This window comes from Ambystoma mexicanum, chromosome 6p (assembly GCF_040938575.1).
Source record: "Ambystoma mexicanum isolate Mex_15411 chromosome 6p, UKY_AmexF1_1, whole genome shotgun sequence".
Classification (NCBI taxonomy): domain Eukaryota; kingdom Metazoa; phylum Chordata; class Amphibia; order Caudata; family Ambystomatidae; genus Ambystoma; species Ambystoma mexicanum.
In genome coordinates, this window is record NC_090935.1 from 1,368,664,751 (window position 1) to 1,368,678,569 (window position 13,819).

General features: G+C 47.9%; 1 long non-coding RNA gene across 1 annotated transcript in view; it reads right to left on the reverse strand.

The window, feature by feature from the left end:
* Positions 1-13,581, reverse strand: part of LOC138510431 (uncharacterized) — a 128,290-nt gene extending 114,709 nt beyond the window's left edge. The window contains exon 1 of the long non-coding RNA XR_011280388.1: positions 13,334-13,581. This is a non-coding gene — a long non-coding RNA (uncharacterized lncRNA). The remainder of the gene's footprint in view (positions 1-13,333) is intronic.
* Between the last annotated feature and the right edge of the window lie 238 nt (positions 13,582-13,819).

Consider the following 13,819-nt stretch of genomic DNA (forward strand, 5'->3'; position numbering starts at 1 on the left):
GGGCCCCCGTCCTGCAGTAACATTGGCGGGAATCGCGGGATGCATTATCTCGTCGCGGCCAAAGCCGCAACGGGAGGTGCGCCTTCAATGAAGTCAGGCTAGCTGACTGAAGTGGCAGCCAGTCACAGCGACGCTGTGACTGGCTGCCACTTCCATCAGTCATAGTAACTGAGTCTGGTGACCCCTCGCGCGAGAGGTCACCAGAGGCAGTTACTGTCCCTTTGTTTCCCCAGGTCGCTTTTAACGGCGAACCTGGGGATTTCTCGACATATTTCGAGGTTTATAAAAAATGGCTTTGAAAGTACACATTTCAAGCCATCTTTTATAAAGCTTTGCCGACGGACAATTTTGTCCGTAGTCAAAGCTTTATAAAAGATGGCTTGAATTGTGTACTTTCAAAGCCATCTTTTATAAACCCGAAATGTTTAAAAAAGGTGGCCTGAAAACTAGTCAAACCGTAGGGTATGCACACAAATATATATAATTGTTATATATAATATGTTACATATTTCTATGTTTAGAAAAGATGGCTTGCATAGTACACAAACCATAGTAAGGTACGCACACAAATATATAACATTTATATATATTTGTGTGTATACCCTACGATTTGCGTACTTTTTAGGCCACGCCCCTCCCACAAGCCAAGCCCCCAAATGAGGGCCCCCCCCTCGATTTCTTACCCCACTTAAAGCCCTGGTGCAACCCCCCCTTGCACCTTTTATCACCGCCTTCATCAACGCCTCTTTCCAGTCTAGCCACGTCCCAGCTGGACTTAAGGAAGCGTGAGTCCGACCACTCCTTAAAAAACCCATCCTAGACCCATCGGTCCCAGGGAATTACAGACCTATCACCACTGTCCCATTCTTACTAAAACCTTTGGACAAGGCAGTTTACCTGCAAGTGCAAAAGTTCCTGGAGGACAACCACCTCCTTGGGCTTCGGCAATCCGGCTTCCGGCGCGACATGGTACAGAAACAGCCCTCCTTGACCTCAAAAATCCGATGGATGATCTTAGAGATGCAGGCAAACTGACACTACTTCTGGACCTATCTGCTGCCTTTGACCTTGTTGACCATAAGACCCTTTGCCACCATCTCGCCACCGCAGCCACTTTCTCCCCCAGGGCCTGTAAAGGGATAACCTCCTTTCTGCAGGAAAGCGTAATTAAGGTTTTTTCCGACACAGCCTCTGACAATCCCATAAGGGTCCTGCATTGCCCCCACCCTCTACAATCTCTTCACGAGGCCCCTCTTCAAAATCCTGGACACCCTGGGGATCTCATATACCAACTTTGCTGATGACACTCAGGTGCTCATCCCCCTCTCAGGTGATTACATGTCCGACCTTAACACCCTTAACTCTATATACGCCACAATCCAATCATGGATGGCAGAAAACTGGTTATGCCTCAATACTGGGAAAACCAAACTTCTGCTTATTGGATCCCCGTCCACCTTGGGCAGGCTGGACAAGCAATACAGCTCCATCACCGTTGACAACATCCCCATCTTAGTCTCTCAGACAGTCAAAATTCTCGGTGTCTACCTGGATCCGGACCTGACTATGGACAGGCAGGTCAATGCCATAGCATCCTCATCAGCCTACCACTCTAAATTGCTCAATGCTGTGAGGCCCTATCTCTCCCAACAGAACTGCCTCACTATCGCCAGGGCAATAATTATCTCAAGGCTTGATTACTGCAATGCCTTACTCATAGGAACATCAGGAAAAAACCTTGCTAAACAAAATTTGGTTCAAAACAATGCCCTTAGGGCCGCCAACGGCATCTCACGCAGGGACCATATCTCTGGTCTCAGAAGACAAGTCCACCTGCTCCCAGTCAAGGAAAGAATCATCTTCAAAACCCTTGCCCTGATGCACAAGTGCCACCATGACATGGCCCCACCTTACCTTGTCCAAAGGATCTCCAAACCCTGCATCACCAGGCCTGCCAGAACAGCATATGCTAACATGATTACTGTTCCCAAAACTAACAAAGCACGTGCTGGAGGCACCAGCGTCCCCACCATGGTTGCCACCCATTGGAACAACCTACCACCATACTTTAGGCAAATTGAATCCCATGGTGCCTTTCGCAGGGCCATCAAAACCAAGCTCTTCGTGTAAACCTGCAGGCCCCACCTGTACATCTTAAATGATCTGCATGTTATCTTCGCTAATTTATGTATCAACTTGTATGTAACCTGTATTTCTAAGAGCACTTGTCGGGCGGCTTCGTTTAAGCCTTAAATAAGCCTTCTTACGCTCCGTTTTAAAGTGCCTCGATGCCCTTAGGCTGCAGTGCGCTCTACAAATTTAAAAAATAAAACTAAAATGTAATGACCAATGTCATGCTATTGTAATATCGTATAATGTTTATTTAAGACAGGTAAATATAAGACCCCAAACACGTTTTCTCACCCAACTGCCAACCCGACACATGATCGCATCGGTGCGCGTGCTGGCATTCCAATTTAGAACAGGGATTCCATCATGCGCACTGAGGGATAGATACTACATACATTGCTCTTTATGGATAGCAATTACCATTTAGACTTTACAACCAAAAATAGCATGCAACAAACTTTACATTATAAAAAGAAATATATTCCCAAAGGGGGTAACTGTTACAGTATAGAAGGCATAACAACATACGATGATTGAGACATTTCTATGCTGGACTGCAGAATAATACCTTGATTGGATGAGACAATGGTCACTTGTAAAATTCATAATAATAAAATTTTGTCTGTCTTTTCCTAATGCGACCTGCAATCCCCCCCACCATTAACATGCAGAGCAGCACCACTTGCTTCCCTCTCAATGTCACTGGGTTGGATACCTCCTCTTGGTACACCCTTGGATGCGGTTCTTTGCTCAGCTTTGGAGCTCTGCTCCCCATCCTACTCCACACTGCTCTCTAACTCATTGTCAGCTGATCCTTCCTTGTACCATTCATCCTCTACCACATTGTAATATTGATTCTCCTCAACACATTCCCTTGCACGGGGGTGCCTAACAACTGCCACTCTATTCATACGCCAACGTTTCCCAGCACTGGTTACCACTTGTTTCTCGCCCTTCTTTATTATTTTAATGGGTTAAAAATATCGTGAGCACCCTTTTGGTACTTGAAAGGGCTTTTTAATCCTCACTACATCACCCACTCTTACTGCTTGACCTGCCCTCTGACGCTCATGTTTCTCAACAATAAAGTTATCCCCCAACCAATTAGGGTATAGGTCAGAGCGCATTTTCCTTCCCCTCCTCATTTCGAATGGTGAAACCTTCGTTAACACGTGTGGGGTGTCACGGTGAGCCATCCACATTTCACACATACCCTTTTTCCAATCTATGCCATTCGCTCTGGACAACTGTATAGACTCTCTAATTGTCCCATTAGTGCGTTCGACTAACCCATTTGCCCTAGTTGTGCAGTGGTTCTCAATACCATGTAGTTCGAGATATTGCCACATTTCACTCGACAATAACTGAACACCATTGTCAGATATGATTATCTTGGGATACCCTCCCCCCCTCGAAAAAAAAAAAAGCCTCTCTAGACAATCAATCACAATGATTGTCATGATACTGTCCATGAGCTCCAGCTCAAACCATCTTGACGCATAGTCAACAACAATGGTAAACCTGTGCTCTCGCCCCAACATGCTCATCGGGCCCATGAAATCAATGGCGACCTTTTCCCACGCCACCTCGGTAATGTCCGCAGTGCCCATCTCCACCTTCTGGGTTTTGAGGGATTTGTCACTTAGACAGAAAGGCTTGCACAGCCCCACTTCCTCATCTACCATGGCATCCATGCCTGACCACCAAACAGTGAAATTGAGACTCTGTAGGGCAGCTACCCATCTGGCAATTCTGGGGGTCGCTAACCCTGAACCCTTCGTCAAAAACAAATGTGCCAATGGATTATGATCGCTTCTGAGCTCATAAGGTAAACCCCAAGTATAGGTTTTAAACTACATGGAGGCCCAATAGCATACAAGAGTCTCCCATTCAATTGTGGAATACCTAGGTTCCGTATCCGATACAGCACGAGCTGCGAAAGCCATGTGTACATCCTTCCCATCCCTGACCTGACCTAACACTGCACCTAAACGGTATCAGGTAATATTGTTCCCACAAATAAGGTCGCCATACATATAGCCGCCAGGAAACGGCATAGGCGACATTATTTGTGGGGACAATATATGGGGTAAATGGGAGCAAGGGTTATGGGTGTTTCCCCCGCTCGCTTTAAAAAAAATGCAGGGGTTGCGGGAGTGTCCCCGGCAGGTTCCATATGTTAATGTTGCCACAAAACAATCAGTGCCGTTCTTGCATGGTGATATTTTTGAGGGGACAATAACACATCGAACCACCTAAACCCACAGCACATGCGTCTACCTACACAATGGTCTCAGCCATGGGATCAAACCTGTGTAAGGTAGGGGCATTAGCAACTTCTTCCTTCAAACTCCTGAATGCCCCCTTCGTCACAGGTCCCCAAAGAAACTCCTTCCTTACTTTCAACAACATGCGTAAGGGCTGATTCTTTACTGCAAAATTCTCAACAAACTTAGAATAGAATTCTATAAGTCCTAAGAAAGACTTCAACTCCTTTTTATTAGTAGGGGATTTCACTTTTAAAATGGCATCCGCCATCTCTGGACGTGGAACTATTCCCTCTTTTGTGAGCCTGTGACCTAAATAAGATACCTGATGCACCTTCAAGTGACACTTACCCGTTTTGACAGTCAAACCTGCTCATTCCAATCTCCATAACACTTCATACACTCACTTCTAGCCCCAATCAAAATGTTGTCCTGGAAGCATTTCACCCCAGGTACGTCCCCAAACAGATTTTCCATTATTTTGGGGAAACCCGCAGATGCTGATGCCAAACCAAAAGGCATTCTTTCAAACTGATAGGCGCCCATTGGGGTGATGAAAGCTGTTAAGGCGTGTGAGGAGGGATGTAATGCCACCTGGCAATGTGCAGATGATAGATCAAGCGTACTGTACCATTCAGCCTCTTCCATATTCATGAGCATCTCACTAACCTTCGGCAACGGGTGTCTGTTAACCCAGATGGACTTGTTTAAGTCTCTTAAATTGACATGTAATCTAATCTGCCTATCGGGGATGTCGTTTGACCACAAAAGGGGACAACCACTCGCTGCTCTTTATGGGTTCAATCACACCCTGCTCGCCCAAGCCACATAACTCTTCCCTTACTTTCTCTCTCACTCTTAAAGGAAGATGCTCACTTTGTGTACACATGGCGTTGCCTGGAAAGTCAACTGGATCTTATGGCAATACACATTCAATTTCCCTATGCACTGCCTAAACACCTGTTTGAATCTGGACCCAACTACCTTGGTGAATTTCTCTGCCCTGTTAAATCCCACCGATCTCACCTGTAGCTCCTTCCCCGGGTGCAGTTTGAGGCCTAGCGTTCTTTGGTGACGTCACCCCAAAAATCAATCACTCTTAAGTGGCACATACATCTTTGCCCTTATGTGTTTGCCTCTGTAAGCAATGTCACCCCCACACAAAACCCATGTCAATCTTACCACCTCCGTACACTCTTGGCCTTATGTCGGTCATGTGCAAGACGTGTCCCGCATTACCCCTGATTTCTTTGTACAATGTCTTTGAAATTATGGTATACGTGGAGCCTAGATCAGCCGAGGCTTTCACTGAACATCTAGGCACTGTAATCTCGACCTCAGGGGGCACATATTCCCCTTCCTCATCCTCCTCAAGTTCACCCACAATGTGGACAATTGTATTAGCCCACTCACCTTTTGACCTCCCCAATATGCTGGATATTTCTGTCAGACTCCTGGGACTTGCTGTTGAACTCACACAACCTGGCAAAATGCCCCATCTTGCCACGCCTCCTGCATTTAACTCCCATGGCCGGACAATCCTTGGCATTCATGGCATGTTTTTCAAAACCACACCTAGTACAATACCCCTTGTGTATATCTTGTGCCGGTACATGGTTCCACCGCCCAGTCGTGGACTGACTTCCCCTGTGCGTCCCCATTCCTGCTCTGTTATGTTTATTTACTGCACACACCTTGACTTCATCAACCCCAGATTCTTTTTCCTCCACATTATCAGCTACAGCATGCACTAACTCGTTGTACCCTTTAGAATTAACCTCTTTCAAACACATACTAGTTAATTTCATTCCTTTAGCAATTGCCAGTGCTTCCTCTAGTGGATGGTTTATCGCCTGCCACAAGCGTTCCTGAATTTTAGGGGTTCGATGTGTGCATCATTAGCTGATCCCTGATATATTCATCCTCCTTCCCTGTGAATTCTCAAGATGACAATAATACTCTAAAATCTGGCACAAAAGAACCCACTGCTTCCTCCACACCTTATTTCCTTGAGAAAAATGTATACCTTCCCAATACAATATTAATCTCTTTCCCAAACTGCACCTGTACTTTTTTTCATGGCCATACCATAGAGCCCCTCCCCACATCCTCTACCCCATTCACCCCCCCTTCCACTACATCCAGCAGTATTTTTATTATTCTCACTTCTGCCCCCAAGCAACACATCAATGTAGAGAATTTCTGCTCATCCAAATATCTTTCCCCACCCGAAGCAACACATTAAAATGTAAACAAATCTCTCCAGTCTTCCCAGGGGATTGGTGGTTCCCTTGGTATGGCCAAAAACGTGGGTGGTGGCTCAAGATTCTGCGTGGTGGTAACACCTCCCCGACAGAATGTCCGCTAGTGCCATCCTGTCTTCAGACAGGAGTAGCTACCACTGCCACTTACTGATTTGATTCGAGCTGGGAATGTCACTTGAGGCTGCAGAAGAAATGCAGATAATTTAGGTAGAGGGATGAACCTTAAAACGATCACAATCTGGCTGGAATTGCCATCACAGATGCAGATATACACTTGACTTAAGCACGCTGCACAGATTTACTTCCTTGACGAAGAAAATTATATTGCCTGTTTCAAAGATGGTGGCCACCATAGATTTGCACAAATGTCGTGGCTCTGCCTGCCTCCAAAATGGCAGCGGGAGAATTATGATTGCAATGCTCCAATTGCCTCACCCCCTAAAATGGTGGTCTTATACATTCTTTATAGCTCAGCCATCATTCTCAACGAACGTAATCCATTGTGTTATGCACACATGGGTTTGGATCCCATCCTCAATGCCAAATTGTGATTTAAGAACCAATGCCATGCGATTGTAATATCGTATAAAGTTTATTTAAGAAAGGGTAAATATAAGACCCCAAACGCATTCTCTTACCCAAAAGACAAAGGCAAGAATAACGGCCGTTGCCAACCTGGCACATCATTGCCTTGGTGCGTGTGATGATATGATAGGTTATTTATAACGCACTTAATACCCAGAGGCTTCTAAGCGTGGACCTGGGGATTGAACCTGTGTTGCTTGGTGTTGTCTTGCTTCCAAGGTGAGCAAGTTGCACCTGAGCTATCCTCCCAAGACTAAGAATAATTCAATTTAGAACAGGGATTCTATCGTGTGCACCGATAGATAGATAGTACAGTTAACAAGTTAAAATGCAAATCATTCAAGCAAGCATTGGTTGTGAAGATACACAGGTGAAAATGGGAGCCATTTCACTTTACATTGCAGCAGCTGTCATAAGCAGCATTTGAAAAAGCAAAATGCAGCAAGATGACAGCAAATGTTCAAGGGGGGCTAAAAAGTAAAATATTATTTTTTTCTATTTGAACAGACAACCAACAGATGGTGTTTTAACTTCATTGAAAGTGAACAGTTTCTTTAAAGGCCAAGAGCCAATAGTGTCTGCATTGGCTGCCTCTCAGCTCTCACAGAACAGCTGTTTACAGAGTTTATACAATCTGAATTCTAATCCTGCCTTCTGCAGAGGACTAAAAGGTGAATTAACCCCACCAAATATGATAACTTTTTTTTTACATTGCTCAAACACCTTGGGCAGATGGTGTCTGTTATGTCCCTGATTCTGGCCGAGGCGTCGGCGAGAAGCAGGGAGGGTAGGCCCAGTCAGCTAGGCATCGCTGCGCAGCTCCTGCGGGAGCAGTAATGACACGGACACTCTCGTGTTGCTGTCCTGCCCCGGAACTGCCTCCACGGAGCGGCAGCAGGGCTTTTATTAGAACGCCTTGCATCACCGCGTAGCGGGACGCAAGGCGGATATAACATTCCTCCTTTATTTTAACTGAATAACAATAAAACATTTCTCAGCCAACCGGTCTTGCCCCTTTTCATTATTTAGTCTCTCAGTGGGGTCTTCTACCACTCATAGTCTCTGAGTCTGGCCGGGTGCCGGGTCACAGTTCTTAGGCTATATCTTCCCCCCCTGGGTGCAACCCCCTCTCTCCCCTCGGGTTGCTCACCTCAACTGTTCGGCTCACCCAGTTCTGGTTCACTCGGTGGTTCCTCTGTTTTGTCGTCCACAATTTCTCCATCATCCAGATTTTCATGTCCCTCGTCCCTAGGCGGGTTCTCTTCTTCCTCCGGGTGACACTTGCCGTCTGTCCATAGATTCTTTGGCACTACCTTGAACCATGACACATTTCTCGTTACTTGTCTTTGCCCCCTTTTGGCGGTTATCATGGTGTCATGCCGCCAGCTTATTGTCCATGGGGCAGCGTCATATCGGGTGTCTAGTTTAGATTTGGATGGGTTCCTCACCATGACCACTTGATCACCGACTCGGTGGTCGGACCGAATGGCATTCCTTTTGTTGCTCATGTGAGCGTTTTCCCCTGTTCTTCTTAGTTCGGTGCGCTCATGGTTGAATGTGTCTGTGCTCCTGCTCGGATGCTGTGGTATGGAGGAGTTAATGATTGTGGCATACATTAGGTCTGCCGGTGGTATTCCCGTTGTGCTGTGGGGTGTGACTCTGTAATTCAGTAGGAATCGGTATAAGTCCACCTGCAATGGGCTACTGTTGATGCGCGACAGGCAAAATACCTTGTTTATTGTCTTCATGAAGTGTTCCATGTCGCCGTTTGCCTGCGGCCATCTCAGCATTATGTGGTGGTAGCGGATGTTGAGTTCCATGAGGTATTTTTTGAATTCTTCTCCCTGGAAAGGTGGGCCATTTTCGCTCCTGATTCTCCTTGGGAGGCCATGTGTTGCAAACATTTTTTCGATCGCGGGTATAACCGCCTCTGCTGCCGTGGAATTGACGATCGCGACCTCCGTACCTGGTGTGGTCGTCAATCGCCACCAATAGGTAGGTTCCTTCCTTTATTTGACAAAAGTCTATGCTTATGGCGTCCCATCTCGCGGACCCTCGCTCCGCCGATTGAATGGGCTCTGGATTGGGTGGTGGCCCTGCTATTTGGCATGGAAGGCAGGTGTTGACTAGCCGTTCGACTTTTCCATCGATATGGGGAAACAATACGCAGTGCCTTATCCGGGCCTTGGTCCTTACTATCCCCTGGTGGCCTTCGTGTGCCAATGCCACTATTTTGTTGTGTAGGCTTGGGGGGATGACGATTCAGGTTCCTCGTAGGATGAGCCCTTCTTCCATGATGTATAGGTCCTGCCAGACTGTGAAGACTCCCGTGAGGAATTCTTTGGCTTCCGCTGTTCTATTGTGGATGTTCCGTAGGAACGACTTCCATTCCACCGAGATGATCGTGGCCTTCACCAGATTACAGCATGGGTCACTTTGCGTGGCCTCTACGATGTCTTCTATTCCAATTGCTTGTGGCTTTATGGTGTGTATCACCTGGCAGATGTGTTCTTCTATCTCTTCCGCTACGTGTATTTCCCTCAGTGTTGCCGCTCTCGGGTGTCTCGACAGGAAGTCTGCCGGTTTGCCACTGCCTGGCTGATACGTCAGTTTGAAGTCATATTGTTGGAGATGTAGCAGCCAATAAGCGATCCTGGCAGGGGGGTGAGATGAGGTGCCCGTGAAGATCGAGAGCAGTGGTTTGTGATCTGTGTAGGTTTTGAACTTCCGGCCGTACAGATACAGGTGGAAGTGGCGGCAGCCCCACAGTACCGCTATCGCCTATTTTTTGATGTGGGAGTATCGTTGCTCCGTCGGTGTCAGTGCTCTGGATGCATTGGCAATCGGCATCAATTCTCCTGTTTTGGCCACCTGTATGAGAATGGCCCCCAGACCCACGGGGCTGGAGTCCACATACAATTCGGTTGACAGTGCAGGGTCGTAGTAGGCCATGGTGGTGTCTGCCGAGAGTGATGCCTTGATGTGCTCGAATGCCTCTTTGCAGGTGGGCCCCCACTCCCATTTCGTGCTGGCTTTTGTGAGTTCTCGAAGAGGTTCAGATAGTGTGGCCAGATTTGGGATGAACCTTCCGCAATAGGTGGCCATTCCTCGAAAACTGCGCGCCTCCGTTGGTGTGGTGGGGGGTGTGGCAGTTTGATGTCCGCTACTTTTTGGGGGTCCGCCGAGATGCCTGTGCTATTGAACTTGTACCCAAAGAACGAGATATCTTCCTTCAGGAACTCACACTTTTCTTTGTGGATGTCAGACCAGCACTCTCTAACCTGCTGAGTAGCATGTGAAGCCTTTGTACATGTTCTTCTTTGTTGCCTGCATGAATTAGAATGTCATCACTGATGTTTAAAACTCCAAGAATGTCGCGTATTACCTCCTGTATTGTTTGCTGGAAGACCTCAGCTGCCGAGGAGATTCCGAAACTCAGGCTTGTACCTGCATAGGCCGATGTGAGTTGAGAATGTCGTGATGTACCGGGAATCCCGGTGTAGCTTCAGCTGGTCCTATCCGGCGTTCAGGTCGACCTTTGAGAATACTTTGGATCCTGTGAGGACTGCCACTATCTCATCGAGGGTTGGGGTGATTTGGCGCTCCCGTTTTATTGACCTTCCCTGGTTGTTGGATTTCTTGGTGACAACCATGGGAGAGACAAACCCATGGCGTGGGCCCAGTTACTTCCTCGATGATGCCCGCTTTCTCCAGTGCCATTAGTTCTTTTTCCACTTGGCTGCGTATGTGGAACGGCGTTCTTCTGTGTCGCAATGCTCTCGGTTGGACTGACTCATCGATGTGTATCCTGATTTCCTTCCTTGAGGAGGTTCGGGTAATTCTCGAGAATGTTGTCGACTTCTTGTGAGTCGGTCACTTCGCAAATGAAGCTTATCAACCCCAGGTCCTCTGCTGCATCTCCGCTCAGGAGGCATTCGATGCCTGCGTTTACCACGTAGATTTTTGACTGCAGTGATTTTTCCCCCTGGCTGATTTTGTCCGGAATCTGTCTACTATGGGCAGTGGGGTCTTGCATCCGTATGCGAATAGTAGTGTGTCCATCGATTTTAGGGCAGGTTGGGGCTGTAGTTTTTTGAACGACATCAGTGGCATGACGTTCACGGATGTCCCCGTGTCTATGGTCATTAGTATATTTTGGCCCTGGATCGCTACCTGGCATTTTCGTCTTCTCAGTTTCCTTTTTCGTGTATTGCTACCGTAGTTGAGGGCTGAAACTAGGTATACTTTCTTTCCTTTTTTCCAATGTTCATTTGCAGCTTCCTGTTGGATATGTGCTGCGTCGTCCCCTTCCTCCTCTGTCGAGGAATTGGTGGTTTCGACACGTCGGGCGCTGGCCTGTTTCTTTTTCTTTCCTGCACTCTTGTACTGGGGTGCTTGCGGTAGTTGCTGTGGCACTCCTGATGATCTGCATACCCTGGCGTAGTGGTCTTTTCTGCCACATGCGCCGCATGTGGTTCCTTGAGCCGAGCAGTTGCGTCGTCCGTGGCGAGGCCCTCCGCACCACCCACATTCCATGGGTCCCGGGATTCGGTGTTGCCATTTGGGGTACGTGTTGTTTCCACTGGCCTCGTCCCCCGTGAATTGGCGATTCCTGATATGGGCCACAGTTGCCATTGTGAGGGCCGGCTGTAGTTTCTGTAGGGTTGTGCCCATGTGGGCCGCTCTGGCATGTGCTAACTCCCTCTGGCGGCCAAATTCAAGGATTCGGGTCAGTGATATTCCCTTCTCGCTCAGCACCATCCTCCTCAGTTTTTCTGAGTGAATTCCGTTTATGAGTTGGCGTCGGATTTCCTTCTCTATGTCCGTGAATTCACATGAGATTGCGAGCTTCGGAGTCTGGTGTGGTAGGCATCCAGCGTTTCCTCTTCCATCTGGATGGTTGTGCAGAATAGAAATGTCTCATAATCTGGATTAAGCTCGGGCATGAAGTGGGCCGTCAGGGGGTCCTTCATTTTCTGCTAGACGTCAAGGCCATCCGTGATTGCCAGTGAATTGAAGATGCGTAATACTTCATCCCCCACATTCAGTAGTAGGTGCAACCTCATTTTTCTCGGTGTAGTAATGTCTTTGCATTCCATTGCCATCTCGAACTTCTGTAACCACAACTGCTATCGTGGGCCAACTGATGACGGGTCAGTGTATGGGTCAAAAGGGTAGAGTGCAACGGTTGATCCACCTTACGGGCGGGTCTGCGGCGTGGATGGTGACAGGTTTGCGGCCATTCTGGAAGTTGTGCCGGGCCTGGGGGTGGACGTGCCTGACGCCATGTTGACAGTCAGTGCGCACATGTGGCAACCGTTCTCTCACCTTGGGGCGTTCTTAGGAGTGTTCTTGGCTTCCCATGCGTGTGTCCACGTGTTGGGCGTGATGTTACTCCTTCTCCCCATCCAACACTCCCGTTGTGTGGCATGGATACTTTCAGGACTCGCCTGGCAGTGTGGTCGAGATTAGTCCAGGACGAGAAGAGGAGAGAAAAAGATTTCCCCCCCAAAACTTTTTTTTTTTTTTTTTGGGTGGGAGTTTGGGTGCCCCCACCATGTTCCCAAAAATGTCTCCCTTGTGACAGGCTTTAAATGCTGGGCGGCGACGTCACGCGTGCCGTTGTGTTCGCTTCCTCGTCGCCAGTGCTATGTCCCTGATTCCGGCCGAGGCGTCGGTGGGAAGCAGGGAGGGTAGGCCCAGTCAGCTAGACCTCGCTGCGCAGCACCCGCGGGAGCAGTAATGACACGGACACTCTCGTGTTGCTGTCCTGCCCCGGAACGGCCTCCGCAGAGCAGGGGCGGGGCTTTTATTAGAATGCCTTGCGTCACCGCATAGTGGGACGCAAGGCGGATATAACAGTGTCGACAACGTCCACAACATTGAACTCTTGAGTTTTGTCCTGCATCCAAGTACTTAAACAAAAGGCAACGCACAGAAAGAGGTAGAGCAACACAGGCACTGGGAATTGTATTTCAATTTCAATGTACGAACCAAGTAACAAAGACACACATTGGGGAAACGTACAGAATTTGAAAAATGCTTGTGCATATATACAAACTCTCACACCTTTTAAGCTTTGCTTACCTTAAGTTTCCCAAGGTGAGTGATTGTTATTTCAGAGGCTCCCACGTCTCAGTAAGAAGAAAGATTTGGAGAGTGGCTGGTCGCACCTGCGACAGAAACATGTGTGAGGGCCTGGGGAAGTTTGTTGCCAAGCAACCTTTGCTGGAGGCTGGAGGCTGGAGCAGCACTGTAGCACCTCTATTTTTTAACTCGTAAGCATGGGCCATGGCACAGAGTTTCTTGCTGAGCTGAAAAGGGCACATGCAGGGCAGCCTGAAATTAATGAAAAGGTCAAACTTTAATGAAAGTCTGCTGAAGGAAAATTGGCCCACTTAGGCTAGGCAATAAAATCGGCCCTTTGAAAGGTAAACTGATTCGGAATGGACAATCTACCCCTGTATGACCTTGTGTGAGGGTGGTGACGCTGTGTGTGTATCTCGAAGATTCCAGCAAAAAGATGCACTCGCTGTCTGTCGTTAGCCTGCAGCGATATATTGCTGCGCGTGA